The sequence below is a fragment of the Echinops telfairi genome, unplaced genomic scaffold, assembly GCF_000313985.2.
Source record: "Echinops telfairi isolate 266 unplaced genomic scaffold, ASM31398v2 ScPeMD7_20;HRSCAF=75, whole genome shotgun sequence".
NCBI lineage: Eukaryota > Metazoa > Chordata > Mammalia > Afrosoricida > Tenrecidae > Echinops > Echinops telfairi.
In genome coordinates, this window is record NW_022103917.1 from 3,933,343 (window position 1) to 3,948,054 (window position 14,712).

The 14,712-nt window shown below is 40.4% G+C and overlaps 1 pseudogene; it reads right to left on the reverse strand.

Annotated features, from left to right (window-relative positions):
- Positions 1–12,937: 12,937 nt before the first annotated feature.
- Positions 12,938–13,720, reverse strand: LOC101660090 (annotated as a pseudogene).
- Between the last annotated feature and the right edge of the window lie 992 nt (positions 13,721–14,712).

Here is a 14,712-nt window from a genome sequence, read left to right on the forward strand (position 1 = left end):
TTGTTTTCTCCTCCAGATTGTTCATCCAGCCTGTCCTATCCAGACAAGCCTGCAGAGACAAAAACATGCATAAAAACAAGACAGAGCAAAACCAAGCAACAATGTACAACAAAACAGCAACAACAAAGACTCATCTTTCTCCCAAAGAGCCTCTGGTGGGTTCGAACTGCTATCCTCTTGGTTAACAGCCCAACATGTAACCACTACAGTACCAGGGTCATCATGCACTCACTGCCAAAAGGAAAAATCACAAAGTAAATCCATAGCTGATGTTCACTAAAGATGATTTTAAGCACGAGAAAGGAAAGAAAGTTCTGTTGGGCCATTTGAATGCCTTGGGTTTGCTTCCAAGACATACATGATGGACTGTGGGGGTGGTGAGGGGCAGCTGAACAGCATGCATGGCGTCACTATCAAGACCTGCAGGCAGCTAGTCTGTGCTGGAAATGTTCATAGTGGGCTTTTCCATCGTCTGCAGTCTCATCTCCTGAGTCTGCTGCCTGAAGCTACAATTGTTCTCTTCACATTTTGCAGATCTGTCTGGCAAAAAGGCTACATACATCAACAGTTTTTGTTTTGTTTTGTTTTTTGCTAAGGATCTTGTGATTAATTGGATGACCTTTTATTCAGACAGTTTCTGGGGCCAAGAGTTTTTCCTATGAACACACAGGAAGCCACAGAAATCAGTTTTGCAAAATAGTTAACGTCACCATTGCTAATAATTCATCTGTTGTCTTAAGCCAAATACCATATATGTGCGAATATAAGCCAACCCAAATATCAGCTGAGGCACCTAATTTGACCACCAAAGACTACATTAAAAATGTGCTGAAAACTCGGCTTATACACGAGTAAATATGGTATACAAAACCCAATATTTTAACTTTGGTTACACCAAAGTCTATATGGGTTTGAAATCAATCTTTTTTTATATATATTCTCGAATCTCTGTGAGTCGGAACATCGAGTTGCAAGGAGAGGTTCCCCTAGTGATTTATTTGACAACTATTTCTAAAGGTAACGATGTGTCAAACCAAATCAAACCCACAACTGCCCCTGAGTAGATTCTGAATCGCAGTCACCCGACACAGACTTTCCAAGACCTTAGAACTTCATAGGAGCAGATAACCTCGTGTTTTTTATTCCCACAGAACATATGGTGGGTTTGAAACACTGAATTTGAGGGTAACAGCCCTAGTGCTTATCTGCAGCACCAACTGAATTGTGCTGGGCTGAGATTGTGAAAGATACATATACCAGCCCTCATGTTCTTCTCATGGTACTTAATGGCCTAACTCCATACTGTATCACCAAAGTATATAAAAACAAAGGAGGTGAATGCATGGGATTCATGATCACTTATATTTAGGGTAAATTAGAGCCAGGTCTCAAGGGCCATAAATGCCAATATGGAAATTTTTTTAAAAAACTCTTTAGACAGGGGGTTATTGCACAGGAATATGGCAAAACTCGAGCTACAAGAAGGTTGTAAATTTGAATGCACTGTATTAAGATGGGGTGAAGATTGGGAAGAGAAAAGGAAAGAAGATGAGTTAGGATTTTATTTTTAAATGGTGAATGTAAGAAGTGGGTGACTTAGGCAAGGAGAGTGGAAATGAACGTTGGATGGAGAAGAAATGATACAGGATTTGGCATGAGTTTGCAAATTAAGATTGCTGAAAAGATTGTGGGACAATCAACATTCATCTACCCATGAAATCATTGAACAAATCTTTATGAAATACTATATACTTGGTTTCAAGCATTAGCACTGGAGTAAAGCAATGGCACCTGGCATTATGAAGACTCATCTACTGGAGTTAAAAGTGTTGTGAAGGGAAATTTGAGCTGCTGAATGAAAATGATTCTCAGGTTGGATAGTAAGTGAAGCCTTGTCTATGGAAGTATTATTTCAGTGGTGATCTGAAGAATAAGAAAGAGTAAGCATTGAAGAGGGGAAAGCAAGTGCAAAGGCTCTGAACTGAAATAATCTTGGCATATTTGTGTAATTGAAGAATTGAGAGCTGCCAACACGTCGACTGACTAAATGATGCTGAGGAGGTTAGTAAGAGGACACGGATAAGGCAGCCATTGGTTTGGGTAGCAGATAATGTTATTGTCGACCTTGACGAAAACAATGCTGCTGAAGCAAGACAAAACCAAGTCAGAGGGAATTGCAAAGTGAGGAGGAAGGGCTGGGGGAAGTGGGTACTAGGTAATTTGTGTAAAATGGAAATGGACGGGTAGCTGGGGAAGGATTTAGAGTGGGAAAAGGTGTAGCTTGCTAAAGTGACACAAGAAGCTAGCTCATGTCTGTATAATGACTTGGGAGAGAAGGAGACATCAATGCACAGGAAAAAAGAGTCTTGGGAAAAGGGGGCGTGGCACCTTCTCGGACCTCCAGTACACCTTCATGTTACATCTGGTTGGAAAGATGGCTCAAAATTCTTTTCCAAAATCAGTTTCTACTTAGGGTCGAGGATGTGAGGACAGGATATTACAGACTGAGGGATCTAAGCCTCTTGAAAGATGTGGGAAAGCTAAGGTCTGGATCACTGAACACAAGGTTAGACACTTGCTAGTCTAGCTTCATGCCAGGTCTGCTTTATTTAACAACTCAACTTCCAATAAGAGGGCAATTGCATCATTTTCATCTGGCCAAGTGCAAAAGAGTGACACTTATTGTTGTGTGTGTGGAGGGACAGGGGGTATTTTCAATGTCTTATTGTACCTTCAAACCCAGCACAAAATGATCCCGGAATGTTATTTCACCATTAATAACATTTCTTTAGTATTTTGGGTAAACTACCAATGTTTTATTTTATCAACCAAAGACATTTTCAGCATCCTACCCCATACCAGCCTCCTATCGTCGGGGGAAGAGTATTTTAGGACCCCAAAGTAGAAAGAACATAAATTCGGGATGAATAAAACAGAAATAAGCCAACCTAGCTTCATAGAGCATCTCTCTACACTGTTGTCTTATTTTATTTCTAATTCAGCTATGGATGGTGAAAACATAAACCGAGACTTGGCTCAGTCTGTAATTCTGAGTTAGGAAACCACTGGGCCAGATGATTTATACAATCTCTTCCTATTTCATGTTCTATGATTCAGTTAATGGTAATAAAAAAAGTACCACGTTGAAAGTAAAACTGTTTCCTTTTCCGACTTCATTCAATGATTTTATAAGTAACATTTCCTTGAGTCACCTCTGCAGTTCTCTCAGCCTTAGAGATCTGAGGAAACGTGCTGCCATTCACACCTGTTTCAAAGGCCTCTTCTCCCACATCTTCAGAGAGCCCTGCACATCACCATCAACACTTCTCTCCACATCACAGAGAAGAGCAGGGGCCACTCTTGTCTGTCGAATTGAATATTGATGGAGACTTTCCTAATCATACTCCTCACTGGAAAGGTACAAATTTTCAAACGCACACACACAAATTAATTTTCAGGGACCAGAAGGACAGAACTTGAAGACTATAATCAAAATAAGGAAATCATGAAAGCAAGCTCACTGGATGACACATCTTGTATACTTGGGTTTCTAAAGGTATGGATACCCTAGTGCATTTGAACTCTCGTAAAGAGATGTTTAAACATTACATTAAGTAAAATGTTCCAAGAGATGACTTCCATTGTTACAGCTCAATTCTTAAGTACCAGAATCGCTTCTTGCTTAATGAGAGCTCAGATCTGGGGAGTAGCTGATGAGGTCTCTCCAAGGCCAACAGTCAGGACCTGGAGCACCAGTTGTTTCCACTGGAGGGTCCACTTTAGTGAATTCCCCGCGTGTCCTAATCCTATATATTTCCAATGAACTGACCTTCAAAGCTGCTGGTAGTAGAAGGGAATTGTTTTTTGACATACTAGCATTTTAAGGCTAATGATTTTTTTTCATATGCAATTGAGTTTCCAGCATTCAGCTCTTGTTATGTATTCTTGGGTTTCCTGCTTTAATTCTGTATGTATGTTTTGGCACTGCTCCATGCCAGGTGCAATTTTACAAATGGAATCAATAAGGTTCACTGTGATGCTTGATAGAAGCATTCTGTGATTAGCTTTCAAAACAAAAATACCAGGCTTGAGCTTTTTCTTGGGCCTGCCAAAAGAAAAGTTGATTCTGTAAGGCTTTCCCTACTGGAGGTTCCCCCCCACTCCCCCACAAAAATCTTTGAACGTCCAAATCTACATTCTTCTAAACAGCGCACACTCAGACCTATGACCTCAACTTTTCCTTACCTCAAAAGATCGATTCCACCTATCTTGGAATCCTGAAGATAGCTTCTTTTTTTTCTTCACATTTCCTGCTCGTACTTTTTATAGCACTGCCAATGAATATGGACTGACTCCATCATTGTAAAGGGACTTGTTTTAATAAAACTGCTTCGTGCTTCTACTCTCACACAGAAAAAGAAGCCCCATTTTTTCAAGATTGTCACCTCCCAATGATGGAGAAGCTATCTGATTCCATCACACACTCCCTCTCAATTTTTTAAAGGCCCTACTTCGTTCCTTTTGTGTGTAATTGTTCTTTATCCCCCTATTAACCACCACTCATCTGTCAGTTCTGTCATACTTTCCAAGCTGCCATGTTTTCATCAGGCTGGAAGCTGGGCCACTGAGATCTTGAGAACCAGCAGGTTCACCCATAGTGAACAGGTCAGTGGAGCCTCCAGACTCAGACACAGGAGGAAGAAGGAGCTAGAGGTTGACTTTTTAAAAAGCAAAAACCCCAAATCTGGCCAGCGAAAACATTATGAATGGCCATGGGATGCTGTTTGATAAAGTGCTGGAATATGAGCCCCTCAGTTGGGAAGGCATTCAAAATATGACTGGGGAAGAGTTGCCTCCTCAAAATAGAGTTGACCTTAATGATGCATTTAGAATAAAAAGTACATTATTCAAAATGAGAAGAAACAGATGAAAATACTCATTCATAACTGGAATATGGAATGTATGAAGTATGAATCTAGGGAAATTGGAAGTAGTCAAAGATAAAATTAAATACTTGAAGATGGATATTCTAGGTATTTGTGATCTGAAATATCATGGTATTGGTATTTTTAAATGGACACTCATATTATGTACTATGCTGGAAATAACAAATGACCACGAAGCAAAATAAAAATAATCAGAGAATGAAGCTGTCAAGGATTTCATTTTACTTGGATCCACAGTCAACATCCATGGAAGAAGCAGGTAAGAAATCAAAGGATACACTGCATTGGGCAAATCTGCTGCACATGACCACTTTAAAGTATCAAAGAACAAAGATGTTCTTTGGAAGACTGGCCCAAGCCATGGTATTTTCAAGTGCCTCATATGCATGTGAAGGCTAGACAACAAAAAAAAGGAGATGAGAGAAAACTGATAGCTTTGGATTATAGAGAAAATATTGAGTATACCGTGGGCTGCCAGAAGAGCAAACAAATCTGTATTGGAAGAAGTACAGCCAGAATACTCCTTGGAAGTGAAGATGCTAAGCGTAGTTTCAAGTACTTTGAGCAAGCTGTCAGGAGGGAAGTCTCCCTAGAGAAGGCCATCATGCTCGGGAAAGTAGAGGGACAGGGAAAGAGAGAAAAGCAATCATACAAGAGGAATTGATATAGCGGCTGCAGACAGTGTTTCCTTCCAATGTAACAGGGCAGCTTTTAGTCAGGCTCTACCGGATGACTGCAAATCACAACATGCAAGAAAAGTCGAGGGAGGCAATTACGTTTTACTACTTGACACCTGTGATCATTTCATTGTTGTTCATTAGGTGAGTTTTGTTATTTGCGTACAGGAGGGGGCTTCCAAAAGTTTGTGGAAAGTCCATATTTACTATTGATTTATTTCAATTTAATCCCATACATATGCATGTATATTTATACTATTTATTAAAGTTCTGTTTGTAGCTATCAAAGACTGAAATAAATATTGTGTTATAGGTTCTAACCTATACTGAACAGTGGGTTCTTTTTCTGCAAGTGTTTTTCTTCTTCAGTCGTATAAGTCGAAGGCAACTGTTCAGAGAGCAACTGTGATTTGGCTCAATGTGCACCACGAACTAAAATATTGTGTGTACTTGGTCAAGAGTATCCTGCCAAGGAATGTGATTTATTAAAATTGTCACTAAGCATGATAAAGTAGCTGAACCAATAGTTGCAGACATTGCCTGGATCTTAGATGGCAATAAGCCTATGAAATATATACACTCACCCCTTTTAATGCTCAGGCTTAGGTAAAGAATGAAAAGCTGGTTCTATTCTGAGGATACGACCCTCAATCTGGTGACACCACTGGAAATGTGTTGAGCCCTGAAGTTTAAAACTCACCCAAGACCTCAGGAACATGCCTTACAAGCAAATGTTGCTTCTCTTGATCATTGAGGAGGAAAATAAAGTGGGGTGGATAACCAGGATCCATAGAGTGGGCCGTGGTCCAGAGTGAGCTGTCAACCCATGTTCAAAAGGAATCACATTCATTACAAAAGGACATATATCTACCTCGAGTCTTCAGTAAGTAAGGACAGCTGGCAGCATCATGGGATTGGTCCCATTTCTCTCTTTCCCTTTTTCTACTATGCATTACAATAGGATCATTTCCTCCTGTCTGATGTTCAGATTTCAATATAAAACTAAATAGATGAAGTATGGAGAACTTAACTAAGTTATAAATACAACTAGGGCCTTAAAAGTTTCATAGAAAAATTCCATTATCTTTTTCAGTGTAGGAATTTTTTGAAGCCCCCTCATATATGCATAAGAAAATGTCAAAAAATATATTTATCAAAACAGTAAAGGTGGTTAATTTTCTGTAATACTGTACTTCTTTGCACTTGTTGTAATTTTTCATCTTTAAAACAAGCAGGTATCATATGAGGAAGACTTGAAGCACTTGATGAACATCATGGATTGTAGCCTTCGGTATGGATCACAACTCAATGTCAAGAAACCAAAATTCTCAGAACCAGACCAATAGGTAAAATCATGAATGAAGAAAACGTTGAAATTGTCAAGGATGTTGTTTTTCTTGGATCCACAATCAATTCTCATGGAAGCAGAAGTGAAGAGAAACAAAGATACATTAGGTAAGTCTGCTGCATAAGACCTCTTTAGGGTATTGAAAAGCAAGGATGTTACTCTGGGGGCTAAGGTGTACCTGACCCAAGCCATGGTATTTTCACTGGCCTCATAGGCATTTGAAAGTTAGACATTGCAGAAGGGAGATAATAGAAGAATCAATGCATTTGAATTGTAGCGCTACAGAAGAATATTGAAAATACCATGGACAGCTAAAAGGACCAACCTATCTGTCTTGAAAGAAGTATGCCCAGACTGCTCCTTGGAGACAAGGATGGCAAGACTTCCTCTTACACACCTTTGACATGTTGTCATGAGAGATCAGTCCCTGGAGAAGGACATGCTTGGTAGAGTAGAGGGAGAGCAGAAATAAAGGCAGGCCGTCAACAAGATGTTTTGACAGTGCCTATAACAATGGACTCAGGCATAAGGACAATTTGTGAAATGGCTCAGGCCCAGGCAGTGCTGTGTTCACTTGAGCATAGGGTCACTTTGGGTCACTCAGAACCAACTTGATGGCGCCTAACAACAACAACAACATTTTACCAACTACTATAACAAGAAGTTCTTGAAGTTTCTTGAACAAACATCTTCTACTGACAATGCCACCACCTAACAAGATTTATTTCTCTTTGTTTTCCGCCTATCTCCTTTCCTTCAATGCAGCTCTTTTAAAAATCAGACTTCCACCCCAACCACCTGACTGAAAATAAGTCCTCCAAGGTCAGCTTGCTCATGAAAAAAATCCTGTTTTCATTTTATTTGACAGCCTTCAGCAAAGTCAACCCCTCACAGTTTTGCACAAAGGTTCCCCTCCTCCTCATTCCTGTGTTCCCTCCCTGCCCCCATTTTCTGCTTATATCTGTCTCCTCTGTCTCCTGGACTTACGCTAATTCTCTTGGTTATTGTCAAATGTAAACTCCAGTCCTCAATCTGTATGACCCTGCTCCTAGCTCGTTTTTTCAGAGCTATCACCTCCCGCTCAATTACTGTCCGGCCTGCATCGCTGTTCAGAGTGCTCATTCAGCTCCAGCCTCACCCCGGCAACTGCTGTTTCCATCAGGATATCACCTTAAAAAATAACAGCCTAAAACCACATTTGTTACCCCCAAATCAGTTTTCCCTTTAGATCTCCCTCTTGCTGCCCATAGAACTAGGTCATAATTTCATTTTTTTTGCAATAGCCTGAGGCCAAAAACAAAGAAAAGGCACAAAGTGATCTTTAGCTACAGTAGAGAAAACAGAACAAACATAAAGTCTGAATACAAGAATATTTAGTATTTTAGAGTTGATTTCATATAAGAATTCAAACCAATATATCATCATGTCAATTTAAGTGTAGCCATAAAAGTGAATTTAGCTCGTATAGAGTCAGTTAGTCCCTAGAGGGAAATGTGTTCATTACCAATATTAACACATTACCTTCTGAAGTCCTTTGGATTAAGAACTATGGAGAGGTACTAATCTTCCCTGTGCTCACTTCTCATATTCAACTGCCCACCAATCCTTGTAACACTTTCTTTCATTTTAGATAGATAGATAGACAGACAGACAGATAGATAGATATAATTACTTTGTTACAATTTCCACTCACAACAAATACTGGTTAGGACCTATTTACTTTAGGTCAAGACTTTACAACATTCAATCCATACTCTCTCCCCTTTTCATAAATTTAACTTGCTCAAAAAATATCTTTGGCATTATGACACCTACCAGGTAGAGTACATAAACCTGAGTATTTAAGACCTATAATATATGCAGATGGGGTGGGAGAAGGGACAAATAAACAAACAAACAAAACCATCCCTACCATTCTAATCTTATCCATCACTATTTTCTCTCACTGTTTTTTATCCATTTTTGATATGTGCTATGTGTGAAGGAAATAAAAATGGCTCATGGATAGGAATAGAAATAGTGTATGGCAGTAGGTATGGGGTGAATCTACTTAGTAAATTCCTAAAAAGAGTCAAAATTCTAGGACAAACTTATAAGCCAACTGTGTAAGAGAAAGACTGATAGGCGATGGGAGGTTCAGTGTAAATGGAACTTTAAAAATCTATGTTCTCATATGGTTTTGTCTTAAAAGTAGGAGCTATGGTTTTATGTGTGTATATATATATATATATATATATATATAGAGAGAGAGAGATAAGAATGAATTGCAAGAGAAATAAATTATGAGAAAGAGGGTGTGGCTAAAAGCTGAAAGCATCTGACTAGATGCAAGGAAACTCACCTGGTTCAATTGTAGAGGAATTGCCCTGTGATCGGACAAGGGACACTTCCTAGGTAGTAAGAAAAGATCAAGAGAGTAGTTAAGCCAGAAGGCTTGGGAATTCCCTAATCAAAAGATGAAACAGACTCTTCTCCATGCCTCCCATTTCCTCCATGAGGTATATGACTAGGATTAGGGCAGAGAGTTAAGTGGATGGGGGCATTCAAGGATTTTGAAAAGAGAAGGTATGAAAATGAGACCTCAGAGAGTGAATAAGGGGGCTTCCTAGAGAAAAGCAATTGAAATTCTAGACACTCTTGGGACACAATTTGAATTTTTAGAGCATTAATTTGAAGTGAAATTTGCCTTCATTTAAAATGAAACTAGGGTGCCTGATGGTTTGATTTTTTCCAGCTATGAGGAAAGCATAATTAACGTGCAGAACAGAGATGAGATGCAACCCTCTGATTTCTGACTGTAAGACCAATGTTCTTTCCATTAAAATGAAGCTATTTTTCAAATAATGTATATTTAAAATTTCATCTAAGTTCATCATAGTTCAGGTTATAAATGAGGAACGTATTTTCTTTAAATAGCTAGCCAGTCACACAGGAAGAAAGACAGTGACAGTGAACAACAATACAGTACATATTGGAAGAAACCAAGCAAGTTTCCAACATAAAGGCATTTGAAACCTGTATGCCTATCAGTGCACTTTTTTCCTCTGTAAATACTGTAAAATGTCCATATGTTCATGTTGCAAAATCCTTCTTGGAGCATTGTAATCAGGCCAGTGGACCATATTGTTATGCACAATCTAACCTCTTTCCTTCTTGGCCCTCAACAAAGGACAGCAGGCTGGTAGAGCTAGAGCTAATTAGCACCCCACCATTCCTTTTGCCTTATGCTTAGAATGTCTAAAGGAAGCTTCTTTTTTTCTGCCTGATGATAAAACAGAATCGGTCTCTTTGCTCTCTGATCTGAGTCATGTATCAAGCATGATTCTGCAGACACATTGAAAGCAAAGAATGTGTGTGTGTGTGTGTGTGTGTGTGTGTGTGAGAATTCCTATTTTTAAAATGTTTTGTTGTGTGTGTCTGTCTGTATGAGCACTTAGCACTGCAGTACAGTTTTGTTTTGTCTTTTAAAGAAGAGTTGACATAGATAGGAGAGGGTGAGGGAATACAACTCAGGAAAATGTAATTATGGCGACTCCTAGAGAATCAGACTAGCACAGGATTAGTAGCATCGTCTCTGGAGTCAAACTGCCTGAATCAAACCTAGTCTCTGAAACATTATCTACATGATGCTGAGCAAAGCACTTAACCTTTTACATCATACTATTGTTAACTGCCAATGAGTTGGGTCACACTTATGTATAATAGAATGCAATGTTGCCAAGTCCTATACCATCTTTGTGACCATTGGTTTTTGCATGAGTCTGACCCACACTTTTCTGTTGTTGAAAAATGTCTATGTTGCCATCTGTGGCCAGATAAGTCTAGTATCATTCCTATTGGATTCAGACATGTGGTATTTGAACTTGCACAGCAGATGTGTCTTCCTAAAAATCGATCTACATCAATATTCAAGTATGCTGGCACTTCCTGAGGCCTTATTAATGGAGAGGAAGTACCACTGTGGAAATGAACTGTATAGCACATGCCCCATCTACAGATCTGAAAGGAATTCTAGAACTGTCACCCCCACAAAAAAAACAGTGCTTAGTACCCTTGTCTTGTGTCACCTTCTTTTTTTTTTAATTCATCATTTTATTGGGGACTCTTTTTTATAATTTATTTTTAAATCATTTTATTGGGGGCTCGTACAACTATTATCACCGTACATACATTGTTCAAGAACATTTGTAAATTTGTTGCCATCATCATTCTCAAAACATTTGCTTTCTATGTGAGGCCTTGGTATCAGCTTCTCATTTCCCCCCTCCCTACCTGCACCCCCCTATGAACCCTTGATATATATTTTTTTCATATCTTACACTGTCCGACTTCTCCCTTAACCCAATTTTCTGTTGTCCGTAACACAGGGATGGGGTTATATGTTGATCCTTGTGATCGGTTCTCCATTTCTACGCCACCTGCCCTCCACCCTTCCGGTATCATCACTCTCACTCCTGAGGGGTTCATCTGTCCTGGATTCCCTGTGTTTCCAGTTCCTATCTGTACCAGTATACATCCTCTGGTCTAGCCTGATTTGTAAGGTGGAATTGGGATCATGATAGTGGGGTGGGGGAGGAAGCATTTAAGAACTAGAGGAAAGTTGTATGTTTCATTGTTGCTACACTGCACTCTGGCTCATCTCCTTCCCACGACCCTTCTGTAAGGGGATGTCCAGTTGACTACAGATGTGCTTTGGGTCCCCACTCTGCACTCCACCTCATTCACAAAGATATGATATTTTGTTCTTTGATGCCTGATACCTGATCCCATTGACACCTCATGATCACATAGGCTGGTGTGCTTCTTCCATGTGGGCTTTGTTGCTTCTTAGCTCAATGGCTACTTGTTTATCTTCAAGCCTTTAAAACCCCAGATGCTATATCTTTTGATAGCCGGGCACCATTAACTTTCTTAACCACATGTGCTTATGCACCCACATTTTCTTCAGCAATTGTGTAAAACACAAACCCACTGACATCTAGTCAATTCCAACTCATAGTGACCTTATATAGGGTTTCTGTTACAGGAGCAGACAAACTCACCTTTCTCCTGCTGAACAGCGGGTGTATTTGAACCACTAACCTTGCAGTTAGCAGCCCAAATCTTATCCCATGGTGCTACCAGGGCTCCAATGCTTTATTGGGGACTTTTACAAATCTTTTAACAATCCTTCATTCAGTTGTATTAGGCACACTTGTACATCTGTTGCCATCAACATTTCCAAAACATCTTTCTACTTGAGCTTTTGGTACCAACTCTTCTTTTTACCCCTCTAACTCTTGCTTCATAAAAGTTCTGCTTTAGTGCCATAAGACCAGGTCTGTATCTTAGTCACTCTGGATTATCATACCCAGCAGGGAATACAGCATGATAAAGGCCTCAAACATGTGTGAAAGGTAGCAAGCCAAGGCGTGAATGAATAAAAGACCCATGTGAGCATGTATCCAAATCCTTTTGGGTAAGGCTGTAAACCCACTGCCATCAAGTCAATTTCAACTTGTATGATCCTATCAGATAGAACAGAACGGATCCTTAAGGCTTGCCACTCTGTGAATTTTCATGAAAGGAGAAAGCCTCATTTTCTTCCACAAAGGAGCTAGTGGGTTTGAACAGATGACCTTACAGTTAGCAGTCCAATGCTTCTCCCATAATTTCACTGGGCCAAAACAAACATGTATTCCAAGAGGATAAAGGCAGAATAATAGATGTACTTGTATAACCAATGCCTGGCAAGATATAAAAGCCTGGCAAAACAAAAACTATACCCAAACCCACTGACGTTGAAGTGATTCGTACTCAAAGCAACCCCGTAGAACAGAATAGAACAGCTCCCTCAGATTTCTGTGGCTGTGACTGCGAATATACAGATTATGCTGTGGGACTAGACACATGCTTTATTTTTAGGTACTGCAGAGGTCTTTCTGAAACAGGGTTTTGCCCCTAGCAATGCAACTTTCTTCATTCTCTCATTCATTTTCTTTACACGGTTCATCTTTCAGAATCAGCCACACACTTCATTATTTCCGTTAAGCAATTCAACAGGGCTATTGTAGGCTATAGTGTAGTAAACTTTTTCAGCGAACACCTTTCCTTCTTCCCTCAGGAAGTTTGCTAATGTCAACAGTTCTTTGGGGCACTAGAGAATCTGTGGAAAAACCTTACAAACACAGTCATTTTGACTCTGTCTTCAATGGAGACCTCTGGCTCCGAAGGCTTAGGTGGATCAATTGCTGGTCAGAGGGGCTATACAGGTATATTGCTAATGGCAGACCCACTGAAATGGCCAGAACATAGCTCCACGTAGCTTGTCACTGGAGCTGTCATCTTTAATTCCATCTTGTTCTCATTTTTTTTGCCTCCAACATAGCTGTTGAGTTATCTAAAGCCAGACTGGACGGCTGAATCCCAGCCCATCGATTCAACCGAGGTGCTGACCCACTTGGCTGGTCCGTAGTGTCAGATCTTGTAACTTCCAGGCTGGGAGTCCAAGTCTTCTGGGGCCTTCCAGCCTCACGTCTCCAGGGCTCAGGCTGCCACCCCCTCAGGGTCCCGGCGTCAAGCTCCAACACTTTGGTCGTGGGCAGCACGGACACTAGGAGGAATGAGCCAGGCGATCTGTGCCCCAAGATACCGCACCGGATGCCACTCCCACCTGGGCCTTGGTGGGGCCGCCCCCCCCCCCCACCAACAATCTTTAAAGAGGCAGAAAGGTTCACCTTTTGCTCCCAGAGTGGATACTGGGCTGGCATCGCTTCCTGGTGCTTAACCCACTGAGCCACCACAACCCCTAAATAAACCTATAGACAATCTCATCTTTACAATTTTTGCCGGTAGCATTAAAATGGTTTTTCTCATATCCTCGGTGTCCCTCCCACTCTCTACACACACACACACACACACACACACACACACACACACACACACACACACACAATTTCACTCACGTTCTGCAGTAAAGACTGCACGTTGGCAATGATAAATAAGACACATCCTCAAAATGCTAAGGGGGGGATCAAAACTAGGACATGTTGGTTCATACTTAAGGCCCTCGGCTTTGGTGTTCCATATGGTTACTGCATCTGCAACACAGCAAAAACAGACCCCAAAAATCTTTGCATCCTTCTGTTTGGTGATTTGAACAGTCAAGCATGGTAGAAAGGATAAGTAACCAGAACAAAGAGCTAATCAGCAAAGTGACAGTGATTTGTAATCAGTGAAGAGAACACTTTCTCCCAGTCGGAGATTATCGTTACTTCACCCCTTCTGTAAAACCTTCAGTGCAAGGCACAGCAAACACAACAGAAACCACCATCAAATTACACCCTGGATCTTGGTTCCAATCCAGTGAGTTAGCGTAGAAAGAGGTACATACAATAATCAGTTGGCTATGAAAAGGCTGGCAATTAGTTTTGTAAATATACTGCTGTTGCTTAGCAATAATCTGGGAAGTACCCAAAAGACAGTAATGTTGTGAAGTATTTGTGGGATTTGGGGAGTTGGCCTCTGAAAGATAGTGTGACCTTGTAAAAATTATTTGCTTGCTTAATTTTTTTTATTGTAGAGAAGCAAAACCCAAAGGCAGCCCGATGAAGGAGAAAAGATATGTCATGCAGTCAATAAGAGACTAGCCTTGGAATCCTAAGACTGGATTTCAAGCCAACTTCCATTTGGCTGTAGGACACAGTATTAGACAAGTGTCCCTCTCTATCCTGAATCAGAATTGACTCTATAGCATTGGGTT